This window comes from Dipodomys spectabilis, unplaced genomic scaffold (assembly GCF_019054845.1).
Source record: "Dipodomys spectabilis isolate Male_0828 unplaced genomic scaffold, ASM1905484v1 ptg000092l, whole genome shotgun sequence".
NCBI classification, from domain to species: domain Eukaryota; kingdom Metazoa; phylum Chordata; class Mammalia; order Rodentia; family Heteromyidae; genus Dipodomys; species Dipodomys spectabilis.
In genome coordinates, this window is record NW_024870769.1 from 10,642,010 (window position 1) to 10,655,515 (window position 13,506).

Genomic DNA, 13,506 nt, shown 5'->3' on the forward strand with positions numbered 1-13,506 from the left:
GCTGTCCTTTAACTTTTTCACTCAAGGCTGGTGTTATACCACTTGTGCCATAGCTCCACTTGTGCTTTTTTGATAGTTAACAGAGAAAGAGTTTCACATACTTTCCTGCTTGGGCTGACTCCAAATCATGATCCTCAGATCTCAGACTCCTGAGAAGCTAGGATTACAGGCATGAGCTACCGGCATCAAGCTAAGGAATTGTATTATTTTTTTTTAAATTATGAATGATTAGACATCTTTAAGCAACATAACAAACATGGAAACTTCTGACAAATTTTTCATAGCTACATTTGAAATATGGTCTTAATCATTAATGGCTCCCTTCCTTTGCATTGGGCTCCTTCCTTTATAAGTGCAGGGTAAGTTTTGGTGTACAGTAGAGGTGACCTGGGGAGGAGAACTTCAGGTAAAATTAGAAGCACAATAAAAAGTATCCATGGTTTTGGTTCTCTGGGCCCTGAGCATTTCCTGATCTAATCCAACAGAGGCTACTGTAAAATTCAACTTCATCAAAGCCAAATTTTGTCAAATGCTCTCCTGGGAGACCACTACAGGCCTGTAGTCTACCCAGTTGTTTGGAGATTCCTTAAACACAAGTAGTGTATGGTGTGTGTGTGTGTGTGTGTGTGTGTGTGTGTGTGTGTGTGTGTGTGTGTGTGTGTGTGTGTGTGTGTGTGTGTGTGTGTGTGTGTGTGTGTGTGTGTGTGTGTGTGTGTGTTTTCTTCCCTGAATTTGCTAGGTTTCCTAAATTCTCCCAGATCTTTCTTCCTAAAGTTGAAGGATAGTAATGCAAACTTGTAGGCAGCTGTAATCAGAATGGTTGCTGATTAATAGGGAAATAGACTCCTCAAAGCACAATGTAACTAAGCACTATCCACTCCAGTTCAGAAAATCAGGACTTGCTCAGTTTTACTTCCTCTGAACTTTGAGCCCAAGTCCTTCTAGAAATGGTCCTAGATGCCTGACTTGAATGCCTGAACGCATGCCCTAGACATGGGCATACTCCAATGGCATTACTGGGCACCACTCTCACTACCACCAATATTCCACCTGACTCTAGGCTAACAGTGTGTAATTAACAAACCAAAAGAAGATCTCTTCAGGTGTGGGTTTATAGGACATCTTGAACAGCATCATAAACATCAGAACAAACATTTAAAAGAATAAGCATTTCACAGAAGAGCTCAAAAGGAAAGAACAAGAATGAGGAAGAGTAGCTTAGACGCACAAACACACAAGGTGATACACAGAATCCATGAATGCCTTTGTATATCCAGCTTCCTTCCCAGCTCTTAAAATGAATTTACTAAATTGTTTTAATTAATTTTTTTATTATACTATGTAGTTGTATAAAGGGGTTCCAATTTAACATGCCAGTTTGTAAGAAGGTCTTACTATGTAACTCAGACTGGTCTAGAGCTCTCAATTCTCTGCCTCTACCTCCTGAGTACCAGTATTATAGGTGTGAATCACCATACCCAACTGCAAATTCCAATTAGCAGCTGGACTAGGGAAGAAATAGCTGCCTATGGGTTAATACCAGGCAGAACTTTTCTGGCCTATGATTGCTGATAAGCTGTCACGTCTGGGACCACTACTGTCTGCTCTCCTTGGCACTTATACATCAGCATCCAGTTGTCAATCTGGCTCAGAACTATTCCCCCTGAAGCTGTCTAGGCAGCCCACAGGTGAGCCTATTGTCTCTCTGTAAGCCTACTGTCTCTTACTGTTTACCATTATCACTGAAAAAGTAGGTCAACTCTTACTTACATACCATATTGTATATAAATAGCATTACACAATTAAAAAGAGCACCAAGTTTTCAGGTCAGAAAGATGTTGGTTCAAATCCCAGCAGAACAATTCCTTGGCTCAGTCTGGGTGGTGGTGGTGTGTGGGTGTAAGGTGTTTAGTGTTGCCCAAACTGTTGCCATGAGCTCTGAATATCATCCTCAGGTCCCCCATGCCATGTGTCCTTGGGACTAGACCTAGGGTTCAGTTTGAGTTCATTGGTAACTGAGTTAATGACGGGAAAGACTATCCGCTCCATCAAAGAATGGTCATGCAGTGCCCAACACAAACACTGGTGCATAGACACAGATAGGTGGGCTCCCTCCCTCCCATTCCCTCTCCTGCATGAGCCCCCAAACTCCCTACAGCCTTTATCTCAGCTGGAGGTATTCCCTTCCTTTCTCCTTTCTTTCTCTCTTCCCTCCCTTCTCCCCCTCTTCTTCCCTTCATTCCTTCCTTCTTTTATGTGCCTATAGTGGAGCTTGAACACAAAGCGTGGATGTTTTCCCCTAGCTTTTATACTCTGTGTTGCTGGTATACCACTTGAGCCACAGCTCCATTTCCAGCTTTTTGCTGGTTAACTGGAGATAAGAGTCTTATGGACTTTCCTGCCCAGACTGGCTTTGAACCTCAATCATCGGATCTCAGCCTCCTGAGTAGCTAGGCTTACAGATGTGAGCCATCAGCTCCCACCTGGCTCTGGGGGTGCTTTAACTTTTTGGGCAAGGAGGTTTTCTTGGCCAAACACCCTATAGAGGTTGATGCAACTGTGGTAGGGAGAGGGAATCTGCCTCTACTCTTTTCCTAGCCAGCTGTAGGACTGTAAAATACATCTGGGCTTGTCTTAGGTCCCCTAGAAGTTTTGAGGCCAAAATAAATAAAAAAAAATTAGTAAGATTAAGAATCAGTGTCCTAAATTAATCCAACTGCGAAGCTTTAAATCAACCTAATGTGAGAAGTCACAGATCTGGGACACACGTGCTAAACCCTTTAAAGAATAAATAACAGGATTCTTCAAAAAACTAAACATAGACCTACCCTATGATCCAGTAATACCACCCTTGGGCATTTATCCAAAAGATTACAAGTCAGGATACAGTAAGGACACTTGCACACACACATGCATGTGTGTGTGTGTTCACACATACATATACATACAAGAAAATTTTACTCATCCATCAGGAAGAATGATACTATATCATTTTCAGGGAAATGGATGGACCTGAAACAAAATAATGGTAAGCGAAGTAAGTCTGACTGAGCGAGACAAAAGGACACATGTTTTCTCTCACATGTGGAAATTAGATCTAAATTATAAATATAAATATAAACAGGGTCATTATACAAACATATTAACTAAAGTATGATGTACATAAGGGAAGAGTCCAATGATATACCTCCTGCGAACAACTTAAGAGTTTAACAAAATGAATTCCAGGAACTTGTGGTGTGAGGAGGAGGGGAGGAGAGCAGATGAATGAAGAAAGGGAGTGGGTGAACACAGTCATAATATTCAATGTATATACGTGAAGATGGAACTAGGAAAATTGAGGGGAGGGTGGAGCTTGAAGAGATAGGGGAGAATTATGAAAGGGGGCGATATCCATCAAGATGCATTGTCTTCATAAACTGACATGTTGAACTGAAACTCCTTTGTGCAACTACTTAAAGATAATTTTTTAAAAAATAAGAAAAAATGCATAACACAGAGTTCTGTGGCTTCCTGCCCAGGCAGGCCCTCCATTTCTCAGGGGTAATCTTCCCTTAGGCTTGTGGCTTGGTCAGGAGCACGTCACGGCATCTGTGCCTGTGCCAAGGGTGGGCAGACAGAGCTGGGCAGATACAGGTGAGGAAATACTCTGAGGGTTTGCCGAGTCTGAGAGTCAAGGAATTGAAAGGGCAAACAATCCAAGGCTGATAGGAGTAAAGAGAGGAGGCCAGGCATGGACAGGGCAGATTGGCAGTAGGGGGGAGGGGGAGGGAAGCTGCAGCCATCAAGCTATTGCTGCACCTGCAAAACTCTTTGTTGGGTGGGGGCTAAGGCTGTGTGAACCATTTTCTGGAAAAATTTCTGGGAGAGCTATCAGGGCAACACTGCTTTACAGTTATGAACAAAATTTCCCAGGAAAGCCAGACCTGATTGACAGTGGTTTCTAAGCAACTTCTGAAATTCCTCAAAGCAGAGGGGGATGAAACTTTTGTGGGAATGAGATGCCACTGATTTTTCTCATCCTGCCCTCCCCTACCTCAATTCAGAGTTCTTTCGGCTAGATCCAATGATTAGCCCCATGAGCGTTAACATGCTTTAATCACTTCTCAGTAAGAAAACAGTTCAGAAGATCTTTCATCTCCTCATCAATTTTTTGAGGAGGGTAGGAAGACTGATGGTGCTATGTATTGAACCCAGGGCCTAGGTGCTATCCCATAGTTTTTTTACTCACTGGCTGGTACTCTACCACTTGCCATACTTTCACTTTTTTGCTGCTTAGTTGGAGATAAGAATCTCATGGGCTTTCCCTTGTCTAGGCTGGCTTCAAATCATGATCCTCAGATCTCTTCCTCCTTAGTGGTAGGATTATAGTGTGAGCCACCTGTGGCTGGATATAACTCCAGAGTCTTTAAAAAAGACAAGAATGCATTGTCTTTGTCCTTTCCTTCTATTTTCTGCTTGTCCTAAGGGACTTAGTTATTATTTTTAAGTTTATTAATGGACCAGTGTATTTCTTCTTCTCTTAAAGTAAGAAAACTCTTTTGTTATCATTGCAAGATGTTTGCTAATGTAAAAACATACATTTACTTTTTATTTAGCAGAAGCCTAATATAAATTCATGATTGAATTTACTTCCAAATAAACAGCCATGGAGATTTCTTTAAGAATATTAACCCTTCCATGGCCACTACAATCTCTAAAGAAAAATTATCTAGACTAAGTATAAAAGCAAAAATGCTAAGTTACCTCAAGTTAAGTGCAATCAAAGAAAATTTTAATCAGGAAATGTAAATATTAGCCAGAGTAAGCGGCTCTCACCTGTAATCCTTTCTACTCAGGAGGCTGAAATCTGAGGATCACAGTTTAAAGACGGTCAGGGCAGTGCAGTGTGTAAGACTCTAATCTCCAATTAACTATCAAGAGAGTTGGAAGTGGAGCTGTGGCTCAATAGGTACAGTGCCAAACTTGAGCAAAACCATGAAGGAACGGTGCACAGGCCATGAGTTCAAGCTCTAATATCAGCACACACACAAAAGGTAACTACTTTTCAAGTCAGACAATGCCTGATTTAAGATGATTACATTTACAGTTATTTTTTGTGATAATCCTCCCTGAGATTTTGGGGTCAAAGCTAGTACTCTACCACACGAGCCACAGTTCTACTTTTGGCTTTTTTGGTGGGTAATTGGAGATTAGAGTCCTTTGGAATTTCTTGCCTCCACAGGCTGGCTTCCAACTGTGATCCTCAGATCTCAGCCTCTAGAGTAATTAGGATTACAGGTGTGAGTCACTGAAGCCAAGCTTATGTTTTTGATTAATTAAAAAAATCAATTCTAACAAATGAATCCTGATATTGCTTTTATTCTGGTCATAAAAGGGAGGTTTCTTGAAAGTCAATTTTACTAGGTTTATATGGCCCAGAAAACATGTCTCGAAGTAAGACAAAACCTTTTCTATTTCACTCTAATTCATGTGGCCCCACAACTGATAAGCACACCTGCCCTTCGTCACAGCCTCATAGTGCTCTATGTTGTAGGTGCGGGAAAATGGGAAAGCCCTTCTGGTCTAGTGACGTCAACTAACACGATGCATCTCAATACGTTACATAGCCCCAAAATAATTTGGAACAACCATATTCTCTCTTACACTTTCAATGAACATTTGTAAATTGCTATCATGGGTAAAAATGGTTGCAACAGGAGCACAGCAGATCTATTGTTGTAAATATTAGTATTTTTATAAAAATCTACATCTTAAAAAACAATTTAAACCATCAGAATATCACTGCGTTTCTATGCTCAGCACCCTTCATGTAAAAACGCAAGAATTACAGTTCTGAAGGCAGAGTTTTAGACCATGTCTTCTTCCATGAATTTATTTCCATCCTGCATCCTAACAGAATCTTAATCTTTTTCTTTATATATATATATATATATATATATAAAACACATTTTTCTTTACGTATATATAAATATATACAAATCAATCTAATCTTTTTGTATACTCAGGCATGCTGGTAGCTTATTGTCTGTAATCTTGATTTCACCAGAGGTTGAGATCAAAGGATCATGGTTTGAAGTCAACCCAGGCAAAAAGTTTGTGTGACTCTCCATCAATAAAAAGCTTGGCACGGAGGCATTTCTCTACCATCCCAAGTATGTGGGAAGCTTAACCACGTGGGTTGTAGTCCAGATTGACTCAGGCAAAAAGTGATACCTTATTTGACAAATTAAAAAAAAGTAAAAACAACTGGGGGCATGGCTCAAATAGTAGCATATCTGCCTAGTAAGTCTGAAGTCCTGAGTTCAAATTCAATACTGCCCCCAGATATTTTTAATAAAATATGATTGTATGTTAAATTTTAATCTTTATTTGCCATCACAAGAAGGCAGTAGTGTTAAATTCCTATTGTTATCAAAGAACATTGTGGTATGTACTAGCCAACAAACGTAACTCTGTGTGTGTGTGTGTGTGTGTGTGTGTGTGTGTGTGTGTGTGTGTGTGTGTGTGTGTGTGTGTGTGTGTGTGTTTGGTGCCTGTGATCAAACCCAGAGCAATATACATATACTCTACCAACTACTGAATTATATTCTCAGCTGCAAAAATCTACCAGAGAATTTGACATCTGTTAAACAAAAAAAAGAATGTCATTGAAATGCATCTTTTAATGAATTAAGTGAGGCTTTTAAAAAATTAATTCCTTAGAAATGACTGGAGCCCTTATTGCTCGTATGAAACAGGGTTTGGCATAAATTCAGTTCATCTTTTATTCTTATAATATATAAGCACCAGAAATCCTTGTTCATGTAAGTAAGTAGAAGTGAATTAATTGAATTTTGCTATAGCTACATCAATCCATTCAATTTTAAAAACTCTTTTTATTATATGCCAAAAATCACTTAACTGATCTGCCACAAAGATTGTGTTTAGTGATTTATAATCACACAGCTCAGTTATGCCTTTTTGTCAATTGAGTTTGGAAAAAATCCTCAGAAAACTACCTGACGTTCAAAAGCATTTGCTACCAGGACGCTAGTTATTTGTCTACTCCACCTTTACACCAATATTCCTACCTGTCTTGTTAGGCACTGAGAGTAAGATTTGTCCATCTCAGGGAACAATGCCCAGTGAGATTCCCACTGCATAAGGGGCATTTCTGTCTTTGTGAGGAAGAAGGACATCTGCAAAACCCTGCCAATGAGAAGGTGACATGGAATGTTCACAGGTACATCAGAGTTCTGGGAATCATACATGTGGAGGCAGGGCATTTGGAAAGGGATTCCCTGGGAAAGTCTCAGGAAATACACATCCTAATTTTCATCTATAGAGAAACACAGTATATTTCTGCTGATTTAAGTTTGGTTGTGGGATTCATGGAGAATGCCATGAGCATTCAAAAGTGGGGTATTTGTTTTTATTACAGGAGCCTGGGAGCTGACTATTGAACCAGATCTTGGAAGACTCATGATTTTGGCAGGTGGAGAAGAAGAGTCCCATCAAAGATGCACAGAAGCATAGACATGTGAAACTGTCTGCGAAGTCCCAGATACTGGCAAGGAATTGAAATCCCAGGGTCTCATGCTGTGAATTGACTATGCACATGTTCAGGAGAGAGGATGCACAGTTGAGATTTAGAACTGGCTTGGGAGAGGCCCCGTGCCATCAGCACTATGTGGATTCTGCACTGATTAGTGGTCCCAAACTTTGCTATCCTCTTTCCCTCTCATTAACCCCTCAGGGATAGTTTTCTCAGAGTGAAGTGGACTTGTTTATTGTACTCCCAAATTACAATCTCGTTAGCCTGAGGGGCACTAGTTAGCACTGTATACGAATGTGCTTGTCAAAAATCCTCAAAGGGGGGGGGGGGAACAAATGCTCGATAGGAAATGTACATATTGCTTTACTCATGTAACTCTAACCCCTCTGTACAGTATCTTTACAATAAAAAACATATTTAATTAAAAAATCCCCAAAGCCCCTTCAAGAACACTGCTTGCTGCAGAGCTTTGTTATGCTCATATTCATGTCTTTTCAAGGAGTAACAGGATGGCAACTTGGAATGCATTTAAGGATCAAAATATCGACTTAGGTTATATATTTCCAGAATCAAATGATCCCTATTTTCCCATCTGAACCATAACTTTAGTACAAGGATCTTAGTGTACCTATTAGAAGAAAATTATTACCTATTAGAGAAAATTCCCACTTAAGAGACAGGGCTCTGTTCCTTCTGCTATTCTCTTTAAAAAACACACAACTCTTACTTTTATCTTTCCAGCACTTTGTCCCTCCCTGTTTATGCTAAATAAATGCCATTTCTTCATGGTTAACCTATGTCTCAATAATCTGAGAGGGGCTATCTGCTCCTAACTATCTTGAGCCACAGAGGGAAAGCAACAGGTGAAGGAAAATGAGGCCAGTCTGAAAACACATGAATACAGTGATAGGTTCAATGACAGACGTGTCTTAAACTAGGCCAATTAAAACCTTCTTAGGACTTTTGCATTAGAACTACTGGAAAAGTCAGTCCTGTTGTCCAGATTAGATGGTTTGGGGTGAGTTGTGGATAAATGGTTGTCATTTGAACAGTGGTTTTCTACTGGCTGCAAAGGAACACAGCTCTAAGATGACTTTCAGTTCATGGAACCACTCATGTTCATAATAAAGATTTGTCTTCAAGAATTCCCAAGTACATGAACACCCATGAATAGCTACCTTGATTAAGGCATTTAAGATATTACTTCTGTTTCTTGAAACTAAAGAATGAATCTTGCCTAATCAATGTCTAACTTTCCCTGACTTTGTACATGTATTTATCTTATGTTGTTATTATAGTAAGCACCTTTGCTGGAAAATTATAATAATTCGACAGCTTTGCATAACATATATCTTTGTGTTTCTTCAATTTATTTGTTCTATTCAGACTACACACTTGCATATAGTCCAACTCTGGATATATTCAAGGAATACACTTTGAGGATATGCTCTCTCACAATTATCTCGTGACAAAAGGTTGGCTCCATTTAATCCTCTTCCTTGACTTTGACTATGGCTAAATCAAAGTACGGTTCAGATGACAATCTTTCTCCTTGAGACTGTATTCTAAACTTCTACTTAGCATCTTTCTTTGTAGGAGTGAACTTGTATGGTAGAATGAAAAATGTTCCTATAATTTACCTTTAGAGGGTTTTAAGATGTCCTTGTTTTACCTGAGGATACCAAAACTTTTAGCCAATACTAGGCATTGTGGTATACATCTATAATCCTAGCACTATGGAGATTGAGGTAAAAGGATCATGATTTTAAGGTATTCTGGGTTTCAGAGTATAATGGGATGGTAGTTCAAAAAACAAAAACAAATATTTAAGAAAATGTGTCTAAGCTGAGCACCAGTGGCTCATGCCTGTAATCCTAGCTACTCAGAGGCTGAGATCTGAGGATCGCAGTTCAAAGCCAGCCCCAGCAGAAAGTCAGTGAGACTCTCATCTCTAACAAACTATCAAAAAAGCCAGAAGTAGAGCTATGGCTCAAGTGGTAGAGTGCTAGCCTTGAGCAAATAAAGCTCAGGGACAGTGCTCCAAAAAGAAAGAAAGAAAGAAAGAGAGAGAGAGAGAGAGAGAGAGAGAGAGAGAGAGAGAGAAAGGAAGGAAGGAAGGAAGGAAGCAAGGAAGGAAGGAAGGAAGGAAGGAAGGAAGGAAGGAAGGAAGGAAGGAAGGAAGGGAGAAAAATTAAAGGAAAAGTTTCTAAATGTATAAATATTTAATTTCCATAAATGTCTTCATTCTAGTTTATTTTTCACTAATAGTCTGCTCTTATTTTATGTACATGATAATCTACTGAAATTTTCAGAGACAATGACTAAAAGTATTATTTTAATGTTCTGCACTCTTTCCTAAGTCCTACATAACTATTTCCTTTGGGATTAATTCCTTTGATCACTTTGTTGTCTCTCTTTTAGGCATTTTTAAAGAAGATTGTTGGCTACCTTTGATTTGTTTGAATGAGGATGGAGGCTATGAGAGGAAGTGGGTTTCTTTTGCACAGAGGAGCATCGCTGTTTCCTCACTTTTGGACAGATCTAAGGAGAGCAGTCCTGGATGGGATGCAAGGACCAGGATGGGGCGAAGTGAAGTTCCACAGGGACAGAGAGAATTTGCTTCTTAGGTTGAGTACATTTGCACAGGGTCACAGATAGTAGCCAAAATGTTGGCTTTGGTGCTTAGATTCAGTCACTTTGGAATAAAAGTTCTATTTTACTTTATGTATGTTCTTTAGCAAATCCTTTAGTTTTCTTCATCTATGGTAATGGCATGACTTTAGCAATATTTTAAATTACTAGGCTACTGGATATTTAGGGGTTGAAGATTTAGTTCAGTGAAAAAGCACTTGTATAGCAATGACAAGTGCATTTTGGTCCTAAAGAGCTAAAAATGCAAAAGAAAATGATATTTATAAAGATATAATACATTCATAAACTGCTTTGTTAAGTGGCAACTTTTTAGTACAACTACCTGAAAATTAAAAAAAATAAATAAAAGACTGAAAACACCACCCACCACCATCACCACTAACAACAAAAACAAGGTAACTAGATGATTGGATATTTATCATTAGTTCAGATCAACATGGAGATTTGGAAACCATACCATGGAAGCTGGGCTTTGACATTCTACATTGTTCAAATGAATATTTAATCCACATACCCCCCTGCCATGTGACTCCCATTATTCCTACACTGAAAATTAAAAATGAAGCCTCAACTGACAAAACAGTTCTCTATCCCTGATGGTATATGTGGAAAATAAATGAGATAGATCACGAGAATCCAGGAAAGAATCAAGGTTGGTTTTTTTTTAATATCCACCAAGGAAATATTAGCAGGCTAGGAACAGAAGGATCATACTTCAACAAAATAAAGGCTACATATGACAAATCTACAGTCAACAGGATACTAAATGCTGAAAAGCTGAAAACTTCCCGTAAAACCAAGAACAAGACAAGGATACACATTCTCTTCCCTCCTAGTCAATACAGTACTAAAATTCCTAGTCAGAGCAATAGGAGAAAGATTTATTTTAAAAAATGATTAAACCTGAGAAGGAAGAAGCCAAACTATCCTTATTTTCAGATGACACGATCCTGCATCCAAAGAACACTAAAGAAAGATTCTGAAGTGATATTTCAATGAAGTAGCAAGATATAAAAATAAACCCACAAAAATCAGTAGATAACCCACATATCAACGATGTCCATGTGGAGGGAGGAGTTAGGAGAATTCTGTTTGCAATATCCAAACAAAACAAAATAACAACAAAGACCCTACAAATAGTCCTAACCAAGGAGATACAGGACCTCTGAAATGAAATACAAAATTAAAAAAATGAACAATAAAATTCCAGGAAGTGGGAAGACCTCACATGTTCATGGACTGGCAAGATTAATACTATGAATATGCCTACAACAAACAAGAGTTTTTTTCTTTGTTTAAAAGGAAAGAAAGAAAATGGTCACAATGCTAAAGGCAACCCACAAAGTCAAGGCTTTAACTATCAAAATCGCTATGACATCCTTCATAGAAATGGAGAAAACAAACCTAAAATCCATGTGGAACTGCAAAAGGTCCCCAAAGAGCCGAAGCAATCCTAAGCAAATAAAGCAATCCTGGAGGTATCACAATTACAGGCTTCAAACTTCACTACAGAGCTTTAATAACGAACCAGCTTGGCACTGACACAGAAACAGACTTGAAGACCCAATGGTACAGACTAGAAGACCCAGAAATGAACTCCACACCTACAGCCATCTGCTTTTTTACAATGGAGCTGAAAAAGACAGTCTCTTTAAAAATAGTATTGGAAAAAATGGACATCCACATGCAGAAGACTGAAATTGGATCTATGTCTCTCACTTTGTGGATCTCTCTCTTTCACTAACACCAACTCAAAGTACATCAAAGACTACAATGTAAGACCTGAAATCTTGAAACTACTATGGGAAGGATTATGGGAAACACTAGAACTCACTGGCATAGACAGGAACTTCCTGAAGAGAATCCCAGGGATTTAGCAAATAGAAGAGAGACTTGACAAATGGGATTGCATCAAGCTTAAAAGTGTCTGCAGAAAAAAAAGGATATAGTTTCTAAGCTAAAAAAAAAAAAAAAAACTTAAAAAAACTCCAACCCCCAAAACAAACCAGCCTACAGAACGGGAAAGATCTCTGCCAACTGTATGTCTGACAAAGATGTAATAAGCAGAACACACAGGGAGCTCAAGGAACTATACCCCCAACGATTCAGCAACCTAATTAATAAATGGACAAAGGAACTAAACAGACATTTCTCAGAAGTACAAGTGACCAACAATCATGTTAAAATGTTCAAAATCCCTGGCCCTGGAGGAAATATAAATCAAAACTTATTGAGATTCCATTTCATTCTAACCAGAATGGCCATCATCAAGAAGAAGAAGAACAAAAGCTGGTGAGTATGTGCAGAAAAAGGAACCTATACACACTGTTGATGAGGATGTAAATTGGTGCTACTACTGTGGAGGTCAATATGTAGATTAGTTAGAAAACCAAAAATCATGCTACTCTCTGACCTAGGTACCACTCTTGAGTATTGAAGGTTTCAGGTCAGAATACATTGGAGGTACCTGAATATCCATGTTCACTGGAGCCATGTTCACAATAGCTAAGTAACAGAAACAGTCAGATGCCCTGAAACTGATGAATGGCTCAAGAAACTGGTATTTACACAAGGGAATTTTAGGAAAAATAATATCAATTTCAGGGAAAGGGATAGCCCTGGAAAAAAAATATACTGAGTGAGATAAGTCAGGCTCAGAGAGACAAAGCGTTCATGTTTACTTTCATTTACAGAAGTTAGATCAAAATACACACATACATAAAAACAAATACAGGGCTATTTGCATAGATACATGACGGAACTGACTAAAACATGGCTTATGTAAGGGTAGATTCTCAGGATGCGATCTCTTTAAGTAATTAACAGTTTAACAAAATGAATACCAACAAGCTAAAATGTGTCTTGTCTAAGTAGAGGGGAGTTAAGGAGAGGGTCCAGGCGAATAGAGGCATGGGGTGGGGTGGGGATATAGTCATACTCAATGTACATATGTAAAATGGAACTAGGTACCTTGAAGGTACAGGTGGATTTGGGATATTTGAGAGGGTGGGAGGAAAATGTTAGAATGGGTGACATTGATCGAGATGCATCCTACACATAAATTGACATGTTGAAATGAAACTCCTTTGTACAACTATTTGAAGATAATTTTAAAATAATTTTAAAAAGAAAGAAAATGTTAGAATCTTACTGAGAATAATTGCACTTAAATTTAACATCTCCCACATCCAATGAAACAAATTTCTTGGTTACATTTGTCCAGGGATTTCAATATTTGAATCCCTCCCACCCCAATCCTGGGGACTCAACCCTGAGCTTGGGCACTGTCCTTGAGATTTTGTGCTCAAGGCTAGTGC

General features: G+C 38.8%; 1 protein-coding gene across 3 annotated transcripts in view; it reads right to left on the minus strand.

Annotated features, from left to right (window-relative positions):
* Nucleotides 1-13,506, minus strand: part of Cobl (cordon-bleu WH2 repeat protein) — a 210,925-nt gene that overhangs the window by 26,658 nt on the left and 170,761 nt on the right. The window lies entirely within an intron of this gene.